This window comes from Lissotriton vulgaris, chromosome 7, assembly GCF_964263255.1.
Source record: "Lissotriton vulgaris chromosome 7, aLisVul1.2, whole genome shotgun sequence".
NCBI classification, from domain to species: domain Eukaryota; kingdom Metazoa; phylum Chordata; class Amphibia; order Caudata; family Salamandridae; genus Lissotriton; species Lissotriton vulgaris.
Genome location: NC_141695.1, coordinates 1,154,984,362 through 1,155,010,540, shown reverse-complemented (window position 1 = coordinate 1,155,010,540; position 26,179 = coordinate 1,154,984,362). Strand labels below are relative to the sequence as shown.

General features: G+C 43.5%; 1 protein-coding gene across 1 annotated transcript in view; it reads right to left on the bottom strand.

Moving 5' to 3' along the window:
- Positions 1-11,148, bottom strand: part of SLC26A2 (solute carrier family 26 member 2) — a 96,114-nt gene extending 84,966 nt beyond the window's left edge. The window contains exon 1 of the mRNA XM_086931608.1: positions 10,998-11,148. The gene's annotated coding sequence lies outside the window, so the exon portion shown is untranslated. The remainder of the gene's footprint in view (positions 1-10,997) is intronic.
- Positions 11,149-26,179: the final 15,031 nt, after the last annotated feature.

The following is a 26,179-nucleotide window of genomic DNA, read 5'->3' as shown; positions in this document are numbered from 1 at the left end:
AGATGGGTTCCTGCATATCAGCGGTGGAAGGGAGTTCCAGACTCTTGACGCGTTTTCAGTGACAGAGCGAGCGAATGATATTCCTTTCTTGAGCTGAGGACGTTCCAGTAGTAATGCATCATAACACGTTGGAGCTATGTGGCGTTCATTTACCCCCTGACCTGCTACGTTTTCGAGCCAGGTATCACGGAGTCTCAATGTTAAGCGCTTTGTGAGTAAAGCCGGCTAGCTTGAAATCACATTGTGCTTCATTCAGAAATTATTCGAGTCTAGTGAGTGTGGGGGTGATGTGATCGGATCATCAGTCGCACAAGAGAGTCTAGATGCTGCATTGAGCATGACCTTCATGGGAGCTTCGTGATTTTTCAAAGTTGTATTTCCATTGTCCAGTCTATACACGACTATGGTCTGAATCACATTTTTAGGTCCATCTCAGAGATAAAGGTTTTGGCCTTTTTGAGTAGCCTGAGGTTGTTCAAAGCATTTTTATGGAGTTGATGTGAGCAGCCATGCTCAGACTGTTATCTAGCATGACTCCAGAGATTTGGTGCCGGTAAAGATTGCAGGTTTGCAGTTAAGAGCATCAGGGTCAATGATTCAGTCTTGGAATGTTGGGGAGTTGCCTTGTGAAAAGTTTAGGAGGAATTCTGTCTCTTTCGAGTTGAGTTTTAGGTGACTGATTAGTAGCCAGTGTTGTACCTCTTTTAGGGTCTGGTTATAGTGGAGCATATTTCTGAGAGAGGAGATTTTTAGATAGAGTTGAGTGTTGTCTGCAGGTAGGTAATATGCAAAGTTAGTGTGTTACCGAATCACAGTCAAGGGCTCTAAGTAAAGGTTGAAAACAGTGGGTGCTAAAATTGAGCCTTATGCGAATCCTTGGATTTAATGGGGTTGTATTGGAGAGTGAATGTTTTTGTTTGATTAGTTGATAGCATTTGCTGAGGTATGAGGCGAACATGTTTGGTGCCACCAACACAAATGTGTCATTTTAGGGTGTTTAGAAGTATGTTGCGGTTGACCGTGCCGAACATAAAGGAGAGGTGTAGGTGTAGGAGTAGGCATGAGTCCCCTTTATCCAACATCCTAAAGATACCATCGGTGACATTCAGGATGGAGGTTTCTGTACTGATGTCCTCTCTGAAACCTGATTGAGAAATGCTGAGTATGTCATGGTGTTCGATAGGTTGATTGAGCTGGGACTGTACGTATTTTTTTAGGACCTTGGCCAGGAAGGACAGAAGTTGTTCAAATCTTCAGGATCTGATCCCGGTTTCTTAAGGAGCGGTGTGACCTGTCGTAGCCTCACACTGTCTGAGATTGCTCCTTGGAACAGTGGCGTGTTGATTATTTTGTCTCAAAGAGGTATGATGAGGTGTCTGAATTCCTTTATTAAGGACGAGGGGATGTGGTCAGCTATGTGGGTCATCGGATTCAGATTTTATAGGACTTTGATGAGTGTGTCTTCTGTGAGTACCTTGAATTATTGCCCTTCTGCAATGTTCTTTTGGGGTGGAGACGGAGGGGCAGGGCAGTTTCGCTGGGATTAGCCCTAGGTTTGAGTGAGTATGCAGTCACTGAAGAACCGTGTTATCGGGGGAGTTGCTCAGAGAGTGTTAAATCTTCACGCTCTTGTCAGTAAAGAAATCTGAAAATCCTCACAGTGCTCAACTGTGGCAGTTATGTTCAGGACGTGATGGGGGAAGTTTGTTGCCTGATTATGTTGACTGTACTCCTGTACAAGGACCATTCTGCCTGTTTCTACTTCACTTTGTCTTCCTTTCACCAGAAAGAACCAAAGCAAGCCGGACCTGTGCTGTGACCCTGGATCATTAAAACATTGGATTATTCTAGCCGAAAGGCTGGCCCGCAGTGGGATGGGAAGAGCCAATCGATGGTACATATAAGTGTGAGTAGAGCACATACCAATACGATAGTGCACCCTGTCACCGCACATGCAGAAGAAATCTCAAGCTATCTATTCATCCCGCCTGAGTCCTGCAGACGCATCTCTCAATGGAAAATTGTAGTACCTGGCACAACACATCTTTTATCCTGTTGTCCTTGTGTCTGTCTCATTGGACATCCACTACGATCCAATAATGTTGAACCTGAAGATCAAAGCGCCTACAGGAGTGGGAAAACAGAGCAAACGAGCAAGCAAAATAGCTCAGTGAATTCACCCACATGGTGAGCTCATAGCTGAAAGTACCTGGATCGCCCACACTCTAACATGGTGTCTTAACAATCCCAATGTATACTTTAAACCTATCTCAAGGTACATTTTGGTTGAAATTGGTCTTTAATTACAACCAAAGAACTCTGAAGATACACGGACCTACAGGGAGAGGCAATTAAAAGGCACAGGCTGCAAGTTATGAGGCAGCTTTGTGGGTGACTGTATAATAGGCATACATCTTTTGTAGAACTGTGGGGTCTTTACTCTGTGGCAAATATCTTCTCCTGGTGTAGAGCCTGCAGAGGCATCACTCGTATACTGGGAGTGAGAAACTGGTACATACTCGAACCCTATCGGCTTACCTCGTAGTGACCACCCGGTATCCCATTTCAACCAAACCACTCTAGCGACTTGAAATAATGTATTTCTGTTAAGCCGCTCTAGTGTCTTGAAATAATATATTTCCGTTAAAACACTCTAGTGTCTTCAAATAATATATTAGAGTTACAAAGACGCCTGTTCACCGTCACACCATATACCCTTAGGTTGGAATATTTTGTACAATGCTATTACACTTTATATAAAATGAACCCTTCTGATTGGAGGAGTTTATTCGCCCCTGGTTAAGAGTACAAAGGGTGGCGTGTGAGGGGAAGTGGGGTGCCTGGAGGAGGAGGAAGAGGGGTCATACTTCTCCAATCACTGGCACGAATTCCCTTGGAATCTGCACAACTGCTCAGTGGATAAAGGCGTTTACAGCAGCAATATCTGTCCAGCATGGTTATCAGAGTCAGCTGACTACGATCATCCTTCTTGGTCACTGTGGCAGCAGGACCTCTGAACCAGCCTCTTCCTTTGGCCAGAAATGGTTGTCATGTGCCCTGGTTGCGGAGGCTGCTGCAGCAGTGCGGCAAACGGCTCCCTCCCGCACTGCGCCTGGCAGCTCTTAATACTCAAATTACAATACATGTATCTGGTAACAAGCTACCCCCAAACCGCTAATGGCTAATGGCTGCACTGCTTGGCCTCGCATTTGCATGGCAATGAAGTGTGGGGCTTTTATTGAAGGGTCTTCATGGTTGGAACCATCGTTAGTAGGCGCTATATTGCTTGCTTCATGTTACCGTTGTGAATGGCAGTGTTTACTTTCTTTGTTGTCCGTGCACGGTAAGCATTTCAATTATATTTTAATAAAGTGGTAGGAAGGTTCGGGTTTGGAGGAGTTGTAGATGTATCTGTTTTAATTTCTAAAGCAAAAAATGCACTATACATTATAAGCCAGTGTGTATTTGAAGACCGTAAAACGGCCACCTCTTATGGCCGGGCAGGTGCATGACATGCGGTGTATACAGTTTATTGGTGCACACTCTACTTGCGAAGTTTATAGACAGCTTTCACTGCCGCCTCCTCCCCCCCCGCCCCCCTCCCAACACACATACACAGCCCCTCAAAGGAATAATCCTACAGGGGAGGCTGCAGCAGAGGGTAGATTCCAGTCCAAGATATAGAGGAAAACGAATAAAGGACCTGTGGGTACCTGTGCAGCTGCCCAGATAACACAGCATGTCTAATCCTGGTAACTGAAGCATACCCCTTCATTTGGCCTCTGATTATTCGAGAGCTTTGGAAAGTGTTGGAGCTCTCCAGCCAGTCATTCAGCTAGGTTGTCCGTGCTAGCTGTGACCCAAATAGGGAACGAAAATGAGCTACAGTTACTTTTTGCCCTCCATTGCACTACACCCAAGCTCTCCTCCCGGTATACACCCGTTACAACGCAACTTTTACTCCGCACTACCATTACAACGCAGGCATTACAACGCATGACATTACAACGCATTGCGCTGGGGGGCGCTCTAGGATAAGAGGTAAGTTTAATTTACTATCCAACACCTTCCCTAGGGTCCACGGGGACTGGAGTTAGAATAGTAAATTATACTTACCACTATCCAGCACCTCAAAGCGCTATGCGTTGTAATGGTATGCGTTGTAAAAACCGCGTTGTAATGGTATGCGGAGTAAAAGTATGCGTTGTAACGACATACATCCTCTCCTCCCCTGTGTTTGCTCTCTCTTCAACTTGACTTTCTTTCCTTGGTATGTACTATGCCTATTCTGTGTGAATGAAGCTTGCTGTATATGTGTGTCTGTGAGTGAGCGTTTCACTGCTCCTGCCTGTGCTACTAAAGTTTTATTCTGAGGCAAAGATGCATATCCACTGCATCTCTGTATGTCAGGGAAGCGGCCAGGGCTCGAGTCGGGGTACCACGGGGGTGGACGGCATCCCTCCACTTATTTTACCGGGGGACGCCGTCCTCCCTGCCAAACAGCTGGACTTCACTCGGACTTCACACTTAGGCCTCTGGGACGAGATCGGAGCGCACCTTCTGTGACGTCACTTCCTGTCGTGACATCACTTCTGGTGACAGCGTGCCCCCACGTCTCTTTTTAGGACTCGTGCCCTTAAGCCTACGCTGTTATAGTTACTATTTCTCTTCTCTGAGTGACAAAACCTTGTACTGCTGCTGCCTGTGCATGCATGTTCCCTGTGGGTGACAAGAATGTGTATATAGTGCAGCGGCAGCCGGTGCGGGTAAGCGCGGTGGGGCGCTGCGCTGGGGGGATGTTGACAGACGATGGAATAGGAGTTATTTATTTATTTAATGTTCCCTATTCCATCATCTGTCCACATCCCCCCAACCCCACCGCGCTTACCTGCACCGGCCGCTGCTATGTTGCCTTGTATACACCATAACAAAACCACGTCACACCTGTCCAGATGTGTAAAAGGGGAGAGCTTATGCGGATTCAAACTGGTTTCTTTGCTGAGACAGCAAAGTACTATCAGGGTTATTGATTTGAAAGTACAGCAGCCACACTAGGGGGTTCTGGAACTCTCCCTTTGAACTACACAAGATGTGGCTGCCACATTAAGGGTAGAGCAACTTGGTAAGACAAGCATTGGAAATGCAATGGGGCTCGCACTTGTTTGAGTTAGAGCTATTGCCATTGTAAATGGCAGTCTTTTACCTATGTGATACGGAGTGTTGTATGTGGTGTGTAGTGGAATTATGTGGATTGGGTTAGTTAGTTGTGTAATTCTGTGGTGTGGAATTCTGTGGTGTGGAGTAGATTTGTGCTGTGGAATTATGTGGCATGGTGTGTTGTAGAATTATGTGGATAGTAATTGTGTTATTTGGTGTACTGGAATTATGTGGAGAGGAACTGTGTGTTGTAGATTGGTATGTAGTGTAATTTAATTATGTGGTGTGCTATTGAATTGTGTAACACTGTGTGTAATTGTGTAGTGTGGACTGAATGTATTGGTGTGTTGTGTAATTGTGTTGTTGAGTTGTATTATGTGGTTTGGTGTCAAATTCCGGAGTCACACAAGCCAAACAATGACTTGCCCTTAACCACACATATGTGCGTGGTAAAGGCTAAGTCGGTCTAGTGTCCGGGATGGGTGGAGTTGAGCGTCGAGCATCAGACAGGGACAGGACAGGTAAGAGGGGTTCGAGGTAGGGGGGGGGGTTGTATTTGTTTTTTGGGGTGGGGGTTTGTGTTAGTTTTTAGGGGGTGGGGTTTATGTTAGTTTTTAGGGGAGGGGGCTTTTGTGTCCGTTTTTAGGGGGCGGGAGGGGTACATGTTAGTTTTTAGGGGGTGGAAGGGGTTTGTATAAGATGTTAGGGGATAGGAGGGGTTCATGTTCGTTTTTAGGGGGTGGGGGATCGTGTTAGTTTTTAGGGGGTTGGATGTTTGTGTTAGTTTTTAGGGAGTGTCGGGGGTTCAGGTTAGTTTTTAGGGTGTGGGAGGGGTTTGTGTTAGTTTTTAGGGGGTTGGGGGGGATTGGGGTAGTAGTAGGCATGCGTTTCTTTTTACCATGCATGCCTTTACCACAAAAATTTGCAGTAAAGGAATGCCTGGTAAAACAAATTGTGGTTAAGATGCGATCATTGCAGAGACCGAGTTTTTAGGGTAGTTGTTGTTGAGGAACTCGTTGTTCCAACATACAACCATTCTAGCCATGTGTTATGGAGTGGATTGGATTTATGTAGTGTGGATTCGACTTATGTTGGTTGGATTGGAATTGTTTGTTGTGTAATAGTGTGGTTTGGAACTGTGGGATGTTGAGGTAAGTGTAGTGGAATTATGTAGATAGAAATTATGATTCATCAAGTGTTTTGGAATTATATGAAGTGGGATTGTGTGTTATGGGGTGTAATTATGTGGAGTGGTATTGTGTGTCGTGGAGTGACATCTAGTGGAGTGGAATTTTGTGGTGTTTAATTTTTTTGCACGATGTGGAATTATGTGTTGTGAATTGGATATATGTGGTACGTAGTTTAATTATGTGGTTTGGTGCAGAATTATGTGGTGTGGAATGGAATTTTGTGGAGTTAAATTGTGTGGCATGGAGCTTTATGGTGTTAAGTGAAATTATGGTGAGTGTAATTATGAGGTATGGAGTGCTTTTATGTGGATTGTTATGTGGCGAGAGCCAGCAGCCTTTTCCGATGTCTGCCGCTCCATCAGAAGCACATGGGGGTCCGAGGATGGGGTCCAAGCCCGCTTTAACATAAATCCGCCCGGAGGCGCCTATTTCGCATACAAGATGGTGACAGTGTAACAAGCCCCACGACGGGGGGGTGTAAATGGTTTTTGAAGTGGTGCGTGGGAGGAGGGGAAAAGGGGTCGGGGTGGGGGAGCAACATGAGGGACGGGACACTGATCAGAACTCGAGAGTCCAAAGAACAAGTCCCCATGGAAGCAGTTTGATTTTCAAGTAAGATATGCCCTAAGAAACAGAGCTGCCGACTTTGAGCCTGGGGAACTGGATTTGAGTCTTGGGTCGGCTGGTAACACACAAAAAAGAAATGTAATCTCATAATGAATAGCATTAAGCAATATTTGAACAGTTACAGGATCTGGTGAACAAACAGAAGTAAAAGAAAACAAAGGGGAGGGAGGGGGCAGTGCATGGAACAGGCACCCTTCTAATGAGCAAGAAACATTGAAATGCATTCGCCGTGTTTGTTTGCTGGACAGCCAAAAGTCAACAAAAAAATAGTGCACAGGAGGAGAGTAGGAACACAAGTAATAAGGTCAGTACTAAAGCCCATATTCAGAATACAGCATGACTCGAAGAAACAGCGCAAGCGCTGCCTAGGCGGGACCTAAAAAATGGACACTGCCCCAGGCGGGACCTAAAAAATGGACACTGCCCCAGTTAAGCAAAGCACCTCAGCTAAGTGATTTTGCTGTTGATTAAGTGTTCAACAGCTCTGTGGAAAAGTGCAGTTACTGTCATCCAGTAATTTCTGCCAGAACATCAAATTGTAATCTTTTTTGCAGCAGCAAAGTTATGAGTTGTCCCTAGGATGGAGAACTCCCATTGGTGCAACATGGTATATAGGCTGCAACAGTCTGTGCAAAAGACACTGCATTAAAAAAACTGAGTATGAAGTCTGCCTCTAGGCACTATTTCTGAACATATACAAATCTGTCATTGGCAAACTGGCTGTTAAGCGAGTGCAGTGCAGAATGACACATCTGAAAATGTGCTGTATAAGTGGCCAGTACAACAGTTGCATGGAAGGCTGCATCAAAACGCAATGCATAATTGTGCTTGCATTTGGAGTAGAGTTCACAGTATGATGTACTGATTGGAGTACAGGTGTTCTCTGTGTTGACCTATCCAAGTGATTCGAGGAGTAGGTGAGGCAAGCAGAAATCGTTACAGGACAAATGGATTTCTATATCCTTTAGTAGCTCGGGCAAGTAGATATAGGATTGAGGAGAAGTTTATTGTGGATAGACCAAGCTATGAGAGACGAGAGAATGGACGTCAATAGTACTGTCTGAGGCCTACGGTAGAAAGATGGTGTCACAAGCAATTGGGGCTACGAAAGCTAAAGTGTAAAAGAAAAGAAATCAATATAGTCATACGGCTAGAATGTTAATGCAATTAAAAAATGTCAATGTCTCCATAGTCCTCTTTTACAAAAAAATTTAATTAAGTACTTTCGCAATATTGTAATATATATATATTACTGAAACAACACATTTGTACTGCCCTGCCCAAGGGGGAATCCATGTTTCATAAGGGTGCTGTCTAGCTTGAACCCACTACTTTTAACTAAGTATGAAGTCATAATCAATCAAAAAGACAGAACATTTTCATGTCAAATTGCCTCCAAACTGCAATATAAGGTGGCAAAGGCTTATTGTCACAGCCTTTTCTTCTCAATGGGCAGTAACTTTGCCTCCTGATTGACAATGTACAATGTTTCCGTTTACAAGGAAAGTTGGAAACTGGCATATGCGTTGGATCTATCAGCAACAACTATGTGCTATGAGGCAGGGCTGTTATTTATGCTTCTAGTTGTGCTTACAAACTTCTTGTAACTCTAAACATTTAGACTTTGAGATTACGTTTATTTTATTGTGCGTTTGTGGGAACATAGAAAGGAGGGCTGTTTCCAAATTTACGTGCAGTGCCACTGGAATTATAAGGCACGGGAGGACCACATTTTGTAGCAGGGTTGAGTAAATTATGCAGCTAGAAAAGGCAAGTTATGCAGCGTAAGTGGCACATTTTGTGATAGTATTACTTGATTATTTTGTCTTTTTTAAACTTGTAAACTGTGTCTGTGCACTGGTTGCACCTCATTAGTAACACTCAAATACTGCAATAAGCAACTGAAAGGTGGTCAGTCAGCATTTCCAAAGGGCCGTCCACTACGAGGCAACATGTCACTGCGTTTTGAGTAACTTTTGAATCGTATGAGCTGGAAACTTTATTTTTTGTTAAAATCTGCAGACTATGCGGTAGATGATGGATTGTGTGGCAAATCAATAAATATGAAAAACTCGCTGTGGCGCACAATTGCAAAACTCCAGTGGCCCTGCATATGTGACATTGTTTGTTTTCCTATTGTCAACATATTTGAAGCCAATATTCTACAAATATCAGACAAAAAAGCTGCTAGTCTATCAGGGTGCAACGAGCACAACACCTGCTATGGGATTTCCCTGAGTCAGGATTACAGATATTAAAAAATGTTATTCCGACTGGGGGTGTCTCATGCTTGGCACATACTCATTTAAAGTGTTACCATGTTCAGAAAGCACTTTCTGTGATAATGCATCTGTGCAGGTGGCTGTCATCAAAGGATTTCATATATTTTAATGGTACAATACACCAACTGCTTTTGCATATTAGAAGGGCTTTTTCAGGCACTAACTGGGTAAGAACGTCACATGCTTTATAGCTAGCTTGGGGCTTCTCAGCCCTAAAATTCACAAAATTCTCACACAATCCATTGGTGGTGTTCCCACTCCTGTTTCTTCACAAAATCCCCGTGTATTGGTCTTGACATCTTATCCTGTTCCATCCAATGTTACTGACCCATGTATCGAGGCCTGGGTGAAATCTTAATTACACCAGTGACATTTTGTCAATTTTGCTTAATGAAATTTACCCAAAATGACACCATTATGCCACATTGAGCATTTTCAGGGAGAAATTTTAACATAAAATGTTCCATTCTGATATTTTTATGTACACAAGTGGCATTTCAGGTATATTTTTTCCCCGTTCAGGTATTTTTTTATCTTTTGGCTACAAAGTCAAGCACGCATGGCAGTGTTTAGAAAGCAAGCAACCGGAAATATACTCAAAATTAAATTGTATTAACCCCCGGGCGTAGTGGGCGTAGCAGAGCTACGCGGAGGGCCACGGAGTTGAGATCAAACTCCCTGGAGCTCCTCTAAGCCACCCGCCTTCCAGCCCCCCCTATTAATAATTGCTTAAAACTGAAAAAAATTACTTTTAAAGTAAATAAAAAACACTTATCTTGGCTGCAGGGTCACCGGGCTGCTCTCCTCCTCTTCATTGCCGTCTCTAAGGAAACTGCGCATGCGCGCCTGAGCATGCGCATTTCTCATGAGAAATGCGCATATGCGCGTGCATGCGCAGTTTTCCCAGAGATGGCGATGAAGAGGAGGAGAGCAGCCCGGGATGCCGCAGCCAAGGTAAGGGGTTTTTATTTACTTTTAAAGTCGTTTTATTTCAGTTTTAAGCAATTGTTAATAGGGGGTTGGAAGTCGGGGGCTGGCCAACTCCGCTCCGCCGCGGAGTGTGTGAAGATATGCCTACTCCGCGTTCTTCGCGGAACGCGGAGTAGGCAAATCCCCACACAATCTGTGGGCGGAGCGGAGGTCTCCACACGGGGTTACATTTTATCCGAACGCCCAAGTAGATAATTTTTTGAGTGCAAGATGTATTTCACGTAATTGTGCATTAATTTTGTGTAATTCTGCTGTAATTTTGCTCAATTATGCTACAGAAAATTTAGATCGTTTCCCACATAATTGTACCTTACATTCATCATAACATTTCCAACAAAATCGCTGATGTAAATACAAAAGCTCTCTTACCAAACTCTGACTTTTGCGATTGGCACAATTCACAACAAAATGCACCAGATATCTCGATATATGCCATATTGTACTTGAGTGGCTCCCAGAGGCCTCCACAAAATAATTATTACACACTTTAAAAATGTTTTGACTAACGTTGCTGTCCCATGTACCTTCAGAGGCAACATTGATCAGAATCTTTAATAATAAAAAACTTTCAATATTAAACCCCTGCCCCATGTTATACAGGTTTTAAATTATATACACTTGAGTAAAACGCATTTGACTTTATGCTTCAGAATGTATGTACCACTGTTCAAAAACCACGGAATAATTATTATTCTACTTAAGGATCCACGAGCACAAATAGATCCTTCTCATTTTGCTCTTAAAAAGTTACCAGGTATTCGTCTGCGCTCACTGTCCAACGTTCATCTGCTTCTCTTTCACAGGCTAAACTTCTTCTTTCCCCGGGTGACAGCGGGACATTTGGGACCGGCGGCTGCTCGCCGGGGTAGGGGCGGAGCACCCGGAACAGTCCAGCCACGACAACAGCCACGCCCCCTAAGATTTTCACGATGAGACCACGCCCAACCGATTAGACCACGCCCCTTATCTGGATTTTTTTTCCCCCTCTAGTGAAAGAAACTACGTCATAGAGTCGTCACCTAGTCGCCATTCCTGGGCAAACTGACTCGACAACCGCTTTTGAAAGAAACGGATTTGTTTGGTACATCGTTGAGTGACATTTTAAAGTAATAGGTATCTTTTTAAATATATATTTTTATTTGGGTTCGCTTGTGTGAACGAAAGGCTTTCTTTTAATCTTTCCATACGCGTTTTCGTTATTTTTGCATCTTTTGTTTCACAACTTAAAGTTAGGTTTAATTAAGTTGCTTGATTAGGGTAAATCGCCCTTTAGTGTATAATGTAATACACCACACACACGGACAGATACTTTTCCAACATGGCAGTTTTTTTAACCCTATGGCCGTCATCCATTGGAACTAGGGTCTTCTCTGTCTACAGTCTATCGAATCTATTTGTCTGGCGGGAAAGAGATAATCTTCGAAGCTTTACCGTCTTGATCCCCCGTGGGCGATGTTGAGGAGGCGCACTTTTAGAATATTCAAGGAGAGCTGTTCGTAGAATACTGCTGGAGCGGCAGCATAGGTATTCTTGATTCGGACCTACAACTGTAGCAGCTACAGCCGTGATGGGGTTCTGTAAGGTCTCTTCTGTCCACAGCTGGCTAGACAAACCTTCATGAATAACACGATCAAGAAATACAGAAGAGCACGCAGAGGGGGGTTTAAACAAAAGATGTGTAACTAGGAAAGGCAATGAAGGAATGAATAGTGAATAGAAGGAGGGGTGGATGGATGAAAGAGTGGGTGAAAGGATGAGTGAATGGATAAGTGGGATGGCAGGTGAAAGTATGGCAGAATAAGTGGATGGATAGGTGGATGTTGAGGTGAAAGGGTGGGAGAGTAAATGGATGGATGGATATGTGGGGGACAGGTGAAAGGAGGACAGAGTAAAGGGATGAGTAGACAGGTGAAAGCTTTGCAGAGTAAAGATTGGATGAATAGGTGGAGGTGCAGGTGAAAGAATAGCAGAGTAAAGGAATGGCTAGCCAGGTGAAAGGGGGGAGCAGAATTTAGGGACACAATGGTAGGTGAAATTATGGCAGATAAAAGAGATGGATAGGTTGATGTGATAGAGCGCGCGGGTCACCCGGGTCACTAGATTACCAAATTTCCACGCACTGGGCCCTGGCGTGCATACGATGACAGTGTTTTGCATGAACCGGGTGAAACCTCTCCACGCTACTATGAGTAATCGAGTGGGTGACTCTTACACCACTTACTATTCATGTACCTGACTTACCACAGGCACATTACTCCTGACGGATCAGGAGCTAGCAGTGGACAGGAGATAAGGGTTTTCCTAACAGGGAGAAAATGCTTTACACATTTAGTACCTTTAATTCCACTTTAATGTATAATGACCACAGACACCTTGATAGTTTTAAGGATTTTATATAGTATAAGTTTAAAAAGAAAATCCCATTACAAGTAGGCAAATGCAAAGCAATACATCAATGATTAGAATCAGAACCAGGATGTAACTATGGATGAGTGTGAGTATCATAGAATAAAAGGGAACACTAAAGGGCATGAATCATATTAAACATATTAAGCTAATATAGTTTAATCTAGGGCAAGGACGTGAGGAGGACCTAATGTGAGGCCTAATATCTTAATACTAATTCCTAAACCTTATGCTATCTTTACTAACTTCACGGCAACCATACTAAGGGAAAAGGAATAAGTGGAACAATCTAGATAAACAGTTGGTTTAACAATGTCCTATAGGAAGGGTAAAAGTGGAACATTTACTAATAATCAATAGCATAAAATTACATTCAAAGGAGATATGGAGAGTATCATCGGCAAGATTGCTTTAATTGGAAAAAGGAAAAGTTAAGGATATAGTATAGACAGACACCTATGCCAATATTTACCTAGGTGAGAATGAGGACTAACCCTGGCCACGGGTCAGTTGGGAAAGAATGGGACAAGGACCCTCAAGGATTCAGGAATACCAGAAGGTGAGCAGGTACAGCTCATGGACAGTCAGGACAGGATACCCCTCAGGTCTGGGTCAGGACTGGGTTCACCAAGGCACGACCAACCCCTCACAGCTTCGGATGCAACGCCAGCGTTACCCCCTCTTCTGTACGGAATCCGGCAATAACCCCGATTGGGTTTTCGAATCTCCCAGCAAAGTGCTTTGCTTTAGCACTTAGGACTAATTTCCACCCCTTGGAGTTTGTGGAAAGTTTCAGGCAGAATGCTCCGCAGCACTCTGTATCAGGCACCTATAGAGTTCGTAGGGTCAGTGACAGGTCTGCTACTCGGACAAGTCGGACAATTTCTCTAAGCTTAGCTAGGCTATTTATACAGTTTTAAGTCCCCAAGACCACCCATAAATGTTGCAAAACGACAAAGCCCCATCTTCTGATTGGTCAAGGGAGGTGGTTTAAGACATTTGTCACCACCTATACTTCTATTACGTATTTCACGTGACATTACCCTCCCCCTAACATCTGGGTTCCCAGGCATATGTGTGGGAAAGTACAATAGTGAAGAAAAGGTTTGCAACATTGTTGCACATTCAGAGTAAAAATAGCATCTCTTCAAGGGCGAAGGTGCGTCTGGAAAGGATAGTCCCCTTTTCAATGGCCAACTGGCCAGGTTCCATTGCTGCACGTCCCAGATCTTAGGTCACGTGATGAGGGATACGTCAGCTTCAATATGGTTCTGGTCCCTAAGTCCAGGCCCTCATTTACGCGGTACATGAAAAGTAAGCGAAAACAAATTAATAACACAGAATAAAATGAATACACTGTACACCATGACCAACTACTCTTAATCCCTTATTTTATAATACTTATTGCATTAAGAGTTAGTGCAGAAAAGATGCATATACAAAAGCGGCTTAAGATAGCATGAAGCATGATTAGAGACAAGCGGCCATTTTAACACCACTGCGCATGAGCGAACTTTTCCCTCCAGATTGCGAGTGCGTCACATCACATGGGTATGACAGACGCATGCGCAGACTGGATTTCTGCAAAGCGGCCATTTTATTAATATGCAAGCGTGATTATGATGAAAAACACATAGGCAAGCCTCCTAGGGACACCCGTGTGTTGGGGAAATACAAATAAATGACAAACAATCGGAGTTAGTACAGTTATGATTCAGGCGAGGTTCATGAAAGAGAGCAAGTCGCGTTACGTGCGAATCCTTGCTCCATCAATCCCCTCTTTGATGATATTTACTATCATCACTACACATGAAAACAGATGCCAACTTCATTCATCCAATTCATCCTTCTCAATCTCAATAAACTTATTGTTGAGCTTTCTCTCCGCCTCTCTGTGTGTATGATTGCTCTTTATTTTCTTATATATCTGATTTCTTAATTCTTCTAATTCCAATTCTTCAGCCTTTCGTTTTCCTCTTTTATTCACTATATATTTTCTGCATTTCTGGCATTTGCAACAGATGAATATGATCAGAACAATCAAACCTATTCCAGCTATTGGCATCAGTATTTTCCATATAAGACTTTTACCTAAATTAGAGAACCAACTACCTACAGAGGAGAGACCATCAGTCAGTCTCTTCCAGGCACTGTCAACCTCTAATGGTTTGAGTTCTTTTTCCAAATTAGTAATGTTTCTTATATACTTCTTAATTTCGACGCTTTTATCAGGAATGTAAGTGCAACAATGTTGTGCCCTCAGCATCCTGCAGACTCCGCCCTCTTTTGCCAATAAGGTATCAAGAGCAAGGCGATTCTGTAAAACCATTGATCTGATCGCAACCATTTCGGTATTGATCATCAGAAATCCAGCAGCAGTGTCAGTTGATAACCGATCCACTACTGTAGATAATTTGCAGATTCTATGAGTATTCAGAACTACCCCCATTCCAGGTATCAGTGCACTAAAAATATCACCTATAATTTCTCCTACACTTTCACGTTTTCTACGCACTAAGCCATTAGTAATCTCATTGCTTCCAGCTGCATTGTTCACATGGTATATTTTCGGAAAGACAATGCCAAAGTAGCAGCTTCCATACCAGTGATCCGGCAATTTGAAATACGCCTTGTTTCCACATATATAATAAATTCCTGGAAACACAGGTTCTGACCCATTTTTGAAACCCCAACCTCCAATTATTTTGTAATTATGTTCACACTCGCTGGAACCAATGAATACATTGTTATAATAACTAGTCTTTTCTCTATGAAGACAGAGTTTCCCTTTCCGTTCAAAATCCAGCAACAGAGCAGGAGTAACTTCGCTTTGTGAGGTGTTATCCATGTTTTCTGCCCATCTAGGTGTTCTGTCCTTCTCGTCATTTGCCTTTTTCTGAAACTTTTCCCTTCTCTTCTCTGCCATCTTCAAGAACATTTTCTCTTGTGCATGTAAAGAACAAGTCAAGTTAGCCTTTCTAGCTTCATTTAAGTCTATGTCACCTATAGTCAGGAAATATTCTCCCATGTAGCGAGTTACTCCACCAAGGGTATGTACAAGGTTCAGATTCCCTCTAATAGGAAGTTCTGAAAAGATAACGTCAGTGTTCGAGTAATAATACTGTAAAGTGCTTCTATAGAATAAGCTTGCTAATATACTACAGGAAATTCCATAGGTCAGGGGTAAATGGTGGTATGTCACGCCTTCAGCTACAGAAGTAGGTAGCATCATGCAGACATAGCAATCTTCTATTTCCATAGCTTCTACATAGTGCACTAAAAGATTAGCGAAAACATTTAAGTGTGTCCTGTTCTTCATTTGGTGATAATGTAGTTCACCCTCATCTGATGCTTCTAAGTCAGGTCGTGTATGTCTCAGACTCATTGAATTGTCACGTCTTTCTACTCTTCATGGTGTTTCTTCGGTATGTACAACTTCTGCGTCTTGTGTCGTCAAGTCTGTAGGCTATATATTAGGGTTTTTGCTTATCATAAAAGGTATAAACACTGTTAATCCTATCCATATCATTACCACTAGTACTACACTACAGATGCATATTTTACAGCATGTTTTGCAACAGCTAAATCTGGACCTTCCAGTGACATTTGAATCAGACATTTTATCTTACAGGTGGCTTTTCAACCCCTCTTCGTTTCTTCTCAGCAGAGGTTTTATTTCGCTTCACCTCAAGGAGGGTCTTCGTCAGAACTCCGATTAGCAATTGACTCTTCGTCACTTTTGCCACTGGCTTCGGGCTCATCAATTTCTTCCAACACCAGATAGGTCCACTCAGGGCTCCGATACAGTCTGTTCTGTTTCTTTATTCTGTCGCCCTTTCGGATGGACTTCCCTCGGGATTCTTTTCTTTCACTTTCAGCCCTTTTTTGGTCTTTCAGTTTTTCTTCGACTGTTTTTATTCTTATTCTTAGTCTTTTTACATATCGAGGTTCATCCTTCTTTTCGATCCTTTTTGTAGTCGAGGAAACTTGCTCTTCCTCGTGAACTCTTTTGCTTTTTCTTCTTTGTCGCACTATTGCTTCAGCAGTGTCTTTTTCCCTTCCTGTCTGACTAGTTCCAGGTCTTTCATCTATTTCTTCTGCCTGGTCCTTAAGCTGACCTAGTTCAGGTTTAGACTGTATTTGATCTTCGGTTGTGAGTGATTCACTGGACTCTTCTTCCTGAACACGTTCATCTATTACTAACTGATCCTGTTCATGCTCTTCGATCTCTTGATTTTCTTCCGCATGAACTTCTGCTTTGACTACTATCTGTCCCTTTCCCGTCTCCTCTGTCTCGAAAGGAGTGTCGATGTCTTGATCTGTCCCTACTTGGCCTATTCCCTGATCAGATTTTATGATGGCTTTGATGATCTGACCTTCTTCTTCTTGTTCTGACTCACCTGCACTGTCCCACTCACTACCTAGGTAAGAGTATTTTCTGGTTCTTATTGGATCAAGAACTTGGTCGTCGGCAGGAAACCATTCAACGTCTTGACTTGTGCTCGGTAGTTCGCCATCAGCGAGATCCGGACCCTCTTCTGGAGTCTCCTCCGCTGGACTACCTTCGGCTTCAGTCGCGTTTTCTCCAGTCACCTTCTTCGTGTGACTTGCATGGATCCACTTTGGTACACCAGCACACTTCACAGCAGTTGTGGTGACAAGGATCACTTGTCGAGGCTTGCCCCATTCGGTCCAAGGCAACTCTTCCGGGTATGTTTCTTTAACACCACCCAATCACCTGGTCTCAGATTGTGTGCTGGAGTTGTAGGCCATTCGACAGCAGTCTCTCCAATCTGGTGAGAGATAGAACGCACTTGGTCACCCAACTGCCTGCAGTACTCTAGCACCATATCATCAGAAATACTTAGCAGTTTGTGTCCAGGTACCCATGCCTGTCGCATCACTCTTCCCATCAGAACTTCATGGGGGCTCAGGCCTGTCTTTTTGTTTGGAATACTCCTTAAGCTCATCAGCACCATGGGCAAAGCCTCTATCCAATTCATTTTTGTGGAGTCACACAGTTTTGCCAGCCTGGACTTGAGAGTGCCATTTATTTGCTCGACTATCCCAGAAGCCTCTGGATGATAGGCACAGTGCAGCCTTTGCTCCATTTTGAATGCTTTGCAGAGTTCTTTTAGGACCTCGTTTGAAAAATGTCCACCTTGGTCTGTTTCAATTGTCTCAGGAATTCCAAAGCGGGGTATCAGTTCCCTAAGTAATAATTTAGCTACAGTCAGGGCATCATTCTTCTTTGCTGGGTAAGCCTCCACCCACCGGGAAAACAAGCAAACTATGACCAGGACATATCTATATCCTTTGCACAGGGGCATGGTTATGAAGTCTGCCTGCATCCTAATGAAGGGACCTTCTGCTCTCCCAATGGTACTTTGTTCCACGACTGTCTTCTTTCCTGCATTGAACTGTTGACACACTAAACACCTCTGGCAAAGTTTGTCTGCGGTGCTCCTGAATCTTGGACTGTAGAACACCTTTTCAAACATTCGGCACATGGCATCCCTCCCAATATGTGTTGGTTCATGTATTATCCGTGCCATTGCAGTAACCAGTCGTTCAGGTAGTACAGGCATACCAGTCACGTGGACCACAACACCATCCTCTTTCCTTGGTCGACATTCATCCTGTCTCCACCTGTTCCTTTCTTCCCTGTCTGTTGTCTGTTGTAGTTCTCTCAATTCATCCCATGTTCCCAATCTTTCAAACAACATCAGTTGGCAGCTGCTTCCACCTCCCCATAATTTAATTAGGAGGGACATTTTGTGTCGGGCGCAGTACTGGGCAATTTGGTCAGCATATCTGTTTCCGGCTGTCACCTCGTCATTTCCAGATCGGTGAGCCGCACACTTGACCACAGCCAATTCTTTGGGCAATTGGATGGCTTCTAGTAAGTTTTGTACTGGTTTTCCATTTCGGATGGGAGAACCTGAGGAAGTCATGAATTCTCTTTGCAACCATAGCTGGCCGAAGTCATGAACAACCCCATAGCAATACTGACTGTCAGTATAAACAGTTACTCTTTTGTTTTTCCCAATTTTACAAGCTCTTGTTAGAGCGATGAGCTCCGCTACTTGAGCAGATTTAACTTCGCAAAGATAGGAAGCTTCCAGGGTCTTTTCCAAAGTGACTACAGCATAGGCAGCACTCAAACCTCCATTCTCATGTCTCAAGCATGAACCATCCACAAACATTTTGAGGTCTTCATCAACCAAGGCCACTTCTCTGATATCAGGACGGGGTTTTGTGCTAAATTCAGTTAAGTCTATGCAGCTATGTTCAATTTCATCTCCTGCCTCTACATCAATGGGAAGGGGCAATAGAGTTGCAGGGTTTAAAATGTTACATCGGGAAATTACTACATTTTCTGCACCAATGAGAATCCTCTCATACTTAGTCAGCCGACTAGGGGTGAGATACTGTGTCTTGGTTCGGGTAAGTAAGATCACAACTGAATGTGGAACAAATACAGTGACAGGATGTCCCATCACAATGTTCTCACTCTGCTCTAGACTTGTACAGGTAGCAGCTACTGCTTTCAGGCATCCCGGTAATCCAGCAGCCACTGGATCTAGGGCGGCCGAAAAGTAGGCCACGGGACGTCTAATCAGACCATGTTCCTGGGTCAAGACCGAGAGCGCACAATTGTCTCTCGTGTCACAGAACAGTTCAAAGTTCTTGGAATAGTCAGGCATTCCCAAGGCTGGAGCTGTGCACAGACAATTCCGCAATGTTATCCAAGCAGTCATGCATTCATCATTCCAACAAACTGGGTCTTCCGCTCCTTTCTTTGTCATGTTAATCAAGGGTTTAGCTATAGCCGCGAAACCCACGATCCACTGTCTGCAGTACCCAACAACTCCTAGGAACATTCTTACTTCTTTCTGGGTTACTGGTAGTGACATTTCTCGAATTATTTTAATTCTTTCGGTAGTGACTTTCCGGATCCCTTTCTCTATCTGGTGCCCCAGATATTTTACTGAGGTTTTGCAGAACTGTAGCTTGTCTGGTGAAACCTTATGTCCTCCTTTTCCTAGGTGATTCAGCAAGGCAATGGTATCAGTGACACAGTCGTCTTGACTTCTAGACGCTACCAGCAGGTCATCTATGTACTGTACCAGGACAGACTCTTTAGGCAGTATTAAAGATTCAAGGCATTTCTTTAGAATCTGGTTGAAAATCGATGGACTTTCAGTGTACCCCTGGGGGACACGATTCCAGACATAGACCTGGCTGTTGAATTCAAAACTGAAAAGGAATTTGCTTTCTGGATGCAATGGGATGGAAAAGAATGCATGGCACAGGTCAATGACAGTGAACCATTCCGCATTCCATGGAATCTGATACAGTATTACCGCGGGGTTAGGCACTATTGGACAGCAAGGTACTACAATTTGGTTTACCTTGCGCAGGTCCTGCACTACCCGATATTTTCCGCTAGGCTTCTTAATTCCAAGTATGGGTGAATTACAGGGACTGCTCATCACTTCCTGAATGATGTTTGCTTTGAGCAATCTGTTTAATTCCTTTGCAACTCCTTCTTTCACTTCTGCACTCATTTTATACTGTTTGGTATTTGGGTATACAGCATTTGCTTTTATGGCTATTTTTACTGGGTCTACATTTGCCATTAAGCCTACATATTTTCCAGTAAAATCCCAAACTTCAGGTATTACGCTCGATTGTAGTTCTTCAGGTAGACTTTCAATAGACATGGGCTTAATTTCTGTGTCGGGCCTCAGTAACATCAATTTATACAGGCCATCTTCATCTGGGGTCTGAATTTCAACACCATTTGGTGAGCAAAAGATGGTGCAACGCATTTTGCACAGCAAATCTCTTCCTAATAGGTTAACGGGACTGGAATCACAGACCACAAATCTGTGCATTTCCTTGAAATTTCCTATGGAAATTTCCATAGGCTCAGTTACCGGAGTACTGATTATCTGATTTGAAACTCCCACTACTTGGATAGCATCTCCCGAGAGGGGTAGGTTAGGAACGTCCACTGTTCTCACAGTGGAACGGGTAGCACCAGTGTCCAACAGAAAGGTGACATCTGTCCCTTCAACCTTTCCTTCAATGTATGGTCCAGTCTGGTCTACCGGTAAGGAGGCGCCAAGCACGCACTCCTTGTCCTCCCCCCTCAGGCCCCGTCAGTATTGATCATCACAGAGAAAAGTATCATTTAGCAGGTACTGTGGTATGGGTGCATTTCTTTCATTCTCTCTTTCCCACACTTCGACCCTTTCATTCTGTTGACCCTGGTTCCTATAATTTTGTCTAGGAGCACGAGGCAACGGAGGCTGATTTACCTGCTGTGGGTTCTTTCGGATCCCCTCTCTCTGCACCTGTGGATTTAAACCACTTACGGGGGCATTATCAGCCTGCAAGTGCGGACATTTATCTCTCCAATGCCCCATCTGACCACATCCGTGACAGGGGAATTTTTCCATAGCCTCTTCCCTACTCATTTTTACCCGGGGCCTGCCTCCACCCCCAGTATTCGGATTTGGAGCATTATTACTATTAGTCATTTTACTTAACTGTTTTTCTTGTTGTTCAGCTAATTTCACCTGAGCCCACATCACCTTCTCCTTTAGGGCTTTCTTTTTGTTCTCGATCTCATCTTCGCAGTATTTGGCATATTTGAGAACATCATCAATGGGTTTCCCTTGCCAACTGATTTTGTTATCTCTAATCCACTGGGATATTTCAGGTCTCAATCCTAACACGAATCGATAACTGAAATGGGTCATATCCTTCATGTCCACATTATCGATTCCACTGTAAGTTTTGAACACCTGTAGTAACCTTTCATAAAAGGAGTGGACTGATTCATCACGCTCTTGGGTAGTTCTATCTATACGGGTCCAATCAGTTTCTTTTGCAGGTACCTTTTTCTTTAGGTATTGTATGACTTGGTTATATTTTCTCATTACTTCAGTTGAAGGAGCTCCAGTTACAGAGTCTCTCTCGTACTCCTCATTGGGCCAATCGATTTCGATTTTGCACTCGGTCCATAGGTCCACAGGTACTACAATGTCGAAAAACCCATCCAGGTCTTTCAGGAGACATTTCTGAACCTTTATGAAGCGTTCAACCTGTCGGTACCACTCAACCGGCTTCTCCCTCAATTTAGGGAAGTCATTGGTAAATTACACTATATCTTGTCTGGACCAAGGGACATGGACATATTTTCCCCCTGGGACTTCTCTCATGGGACATAATTTTTCTGGTTTGTCAACTTCTTGTAGGACGTACTCAGCAGTCCGTGGTCGCTCCTTGCTATCCTCCTTTTTCTTGGCCCACCTGGCTTTCCACTTGTCTAGATCTCCCCATCTCTGTGCTAAGTTTATCAGTTCCTTAATCTGCGTCTTCTTCCCTGCGGTATTCAGGTTTTCTAGATCTTTGTCTGAAAATTCTACCCTGTAGGATTTCTGTAGTACCTTGGATCTGCTGATATCTATTCCCATACATATTGCCGTTTCCATTAATTTGTCATAGTATACTTTTGCGTTCCGAGTAAGATGTTTGCACATGAACAACAACTCATCTTCCTCTCGGACATTCAATCGGTCTAAACTCACATTCCCTGCGCTCAGTTCCTCTAGCTCTATTCTTAGTTTATAAATATCTAGTGGCTTCGGATGAGGGGTTCCCTTTTCTAATTCTCGGGTCCACCTTTCTATTTCCTCGGGAGTTACCACTGTCGCACTTTGAGTTCCTGATGAAGACTCTATTAGTACGTCTTTGTTCCTACTCTGAGGTCCAGTTCGAGACATACTAGGTCCCTGTTCCCTATTAGGTAGATCCATCAAGGAAACCATGGACTCACATTCACTGGCTTGGTCATCAATAATGAGTGGTTCTTTTCTGGGCTGGGGTATCATCGGGGTTATGACTGGAGTTTTAGGAGTATTCATTCTGTCCCCATATAGAGGAAAAACTGGACCAATGGTTACTGGAATCGTCAGGGCTTCAGGATTTGGATTAATCTGAGCTATGGCATGTATGAGATCATTCCGCTGTCCTCTCAGGGCATCTCTTTCCTGCTCGTGTAATACTCGATTCATGGGGGGATCCTGTATCATTTGGGGTACTAGAGAAGGATATATATTCGGAGCTGATGGAGTTGACAAAACTGATCTTTCCTCACCAAAAGGGTTGTAATTCGGGACCACGGGGTCTGGTCTACCAAATCCCTCTCCTCCCGCTCTTCTCTGTTCTATCCCTGTAGAATCGGCTTCACTAGTACTTCTTCTTCCTGAAGGTCTCAATGGAGTAGTTGAGCTCTGAGATCTGGCTTCTTCGTTATAAGGCGGGGGACCTTTCATAAATAAGTCCTCTAAAAATTCATCTTCTGATTCACCCAGGGGCATCATGTGTCGTGTTTTCTCAGTACATTTCTTCCCTCCCACCATTTCATTAGCTCCGAACATAGGAAATAACCCTTCTACCATCATATTTTGTCTCCACTGTTTTAATTTCTGCTCCTTGGTTTCCTTTGCCAATTTTGGATACCATCGGGTCACTCCCTTGTCCATTCGGGGTCTGTCTCGCTCTAGATCCTCAATCTCCCATTCCTCTAAAGCTTCATACTGAGTTAATCTAGGTCTGGGATGTAATTCATTCATTCGGGTCCTTAGGTTAAATAGGATTCTCCCGTTAAAAGTACCATCAATGGGAAAGGCTAAAACTCCATCCTCCGCAGTGTATTTTACCCAGTTCTCTAACCATACACAGGTATGATACCCTTTCTCCAACATCATGAAAGACGCTGGAGTATTTGGCGGAGGAATGATCACACCTTCCCTAGTTCGTACGGGTTTGTCAGTTTTGAAGAAATTCTTTATTTTGCTGGCAAATGACATTTTTCTCTTTCCTCCGTACATGTTGTGAGGTCTGCCTCTACTCATCAACTCCTTATGACACCCTAGATTTCTTGGATCAGGCAGAAAATCAGGGTAGCACATACACCGCTCGCAACAATCTATAAGCTCGGTGCGGAAAATTTTGACTACCTCGTTTGAGCTTCCAATGCTAGCGCGACTCCAATTTCGCAACAACCAATCAGTGCAGAGGTTGCAAAAGTTCTTGACCAATGGGTGTGCGGCCTTTTCGCGAGATGCGTTCTCACGCTCAGGCACTCACCCCTCCCTTTACAATTTCGGTTTCACTACACACCCGCTGGTTTAACCAATCCCAGCGCGGCACGGAGTGACGTCAGAGCAGCCCTTCGACTGACTCCCTCCTTTACAAGGTAACGGAAACTTTGTATTCTCTCTAAGGTGCTAATATTAATTTTAGTCAACAACGTGTAACATTCGCCATTGTGTAGGAGTGTTCTAAAGAGATAGAAAGTTCTTCTTTTACTGCAAGTAAACCACTTCTGTCTACTTTTCATACACTTCGGATAGACTTCTCTTGCCTACCCTCACGCAAGCATTAGAAAACCTGCTATTACCCAGTCTCATCCACTTCTTTCCGGGATATATACTAAGCCTGGGGTTCGTCAGCGTTTCCCTTTGCTATCATACAAGCTCCGATGACTCTATTACTCCCTTAGTGTGACCCTTACTAGGTGATATCAGACCAAGGTTTCTATCAGCAGTCCCGTCACTATCATTCATACAGTTTTCCGAAAAAGACCTAATTAGCGCTTCCAGTTCCACTCGAACCATGCACTAACCTTTCCTCCCTACAAATGACCTCAGAACGCGATGGATTCTACTCACCATCCGTTTATACAATTCCCCGGGGATTTCAGACAACACTCAACAGTCACACACAATTGGTTAATAAAACATATAATATTTAGCAGCAATACATATATATAAAATTTTCTCAAACATTTAAAATATTTTAAAAACAGTTGCGCAATAAAATTATTAAGTAACACAATCAATATTAAAAAAAAAATTTTAGCAGCACATTTATTTTTTCACGGTTTATTTTCTAACTATCTTATCTACCTATCTTACTAGTCCTAACCATTCCTCTGCTTACCAGAAATTACTGATAGAGCGCGCGGGTCACCCGGGTCACTAGATTACCAAATTTCCACGCACTGGGCCCTGGCGTGCATACGATGACAGTGTTTTGCATGAACCGGGTGAAACCTCTCCACGCTACTATGAGTAATCGAGTGGGTGACTCTTACACCACTTACTATTCATGTACCTGACTTACCACAGGCACATTACTCCTGACGGATCAGGAGCTAGCAGTGGACAGGAGATAAGGGTTTTCCTAACAGGGAGAAAATGCTTTACACATTTAGTACCTTTAATTCCACTTTAATGTATAATGACCACAGACACCTTGATAGTTTTAAGGATTTTATATAGTATAAGTTTAAAAAGAAAATGCCATTACAAGTAGGCAAATGCAAAGCAATACATCAATGATTAGAATCAGAACCAGGATGTAACTATGGATGAGTGTGAGTATCATAGAATAAAAGGGAACACTAAAGGGCATGAATCATATTAAACATATTAAGCTAATATAGTTTAATCTAGGGCAAGGACGTGAGGAGGACCTAATGTGAGGCCTAATATCTTAATACTAATTCCTAAACCTTATGCTATCTTTACTAACTTCACGGCAACCATACTAAGGGAAAAGGAATAAGTGGAACAATCTAGATAAACAGTTGGTTTAACAATGTCCTATAGGAAGGGTAAAAGTGGAACATTTACTAATAATCAATAGCATAAAATTACATTCAAAGGAGATATGGAGAGTATCATCGGCAAGATTGCTTTAATTGGAAAAAGGAAAAGTTAAGGATATAGTATAGACAGACACCTATGCCAATATTTACCTAGGTGAGAATGAGGACTAACCCTGGCCACGGGTCAGTTGGGAAAGAACGGGACAAGGACCCTCAAGGATTCAGGAATACCAGAAGGTGAGCAGGTACAGCTCATGGACAGTCGGGACAGGATACCCCTCAGGTCTGGGTCAGGACTGGGTTCACCAAGGCACGACCAACCCCTCACAGCTTCGGATGCAACGCCAGCGTTACCCCCTCTTCTGTACGGAATCCGCCAATAACCCCGATTGGGTTTTCGAATCTCCCAGCAAAGTGCTTTGCTTTAGCACTTAGGACTAATTTCCACCCCTTGGAGTTTGTGGAAAGTTTCAGGCAGAATGCTCCGCAGCACTCTGTATCAGGCACCTATAGAGTTCGTAGGGTCAGTGACAGGTCTGCTACTCGGACAAGTCGGACAATTTCTCTAAGCTTAGCTAGGCTATTTATACAGTTTTAAGTCCCCAAGACCACCCATAAATGTTGCAAAACGACAAAGCCCCATCTTCTGATTGGTCAAGGGAGGTGGTTTAAGACATTTGTCACCACCTATACTTCTATTACGTATTTCACGTGACATTACCCTCCCCCTAACATCTGGGTTCCCAGGCATATGTGTGGGAAAGTACAATAGTGAAGAAAAGGTTTGCAACATTGTTGCACATTCAGAGTAAAAATAGCATCTCTTCAAGGGCGAA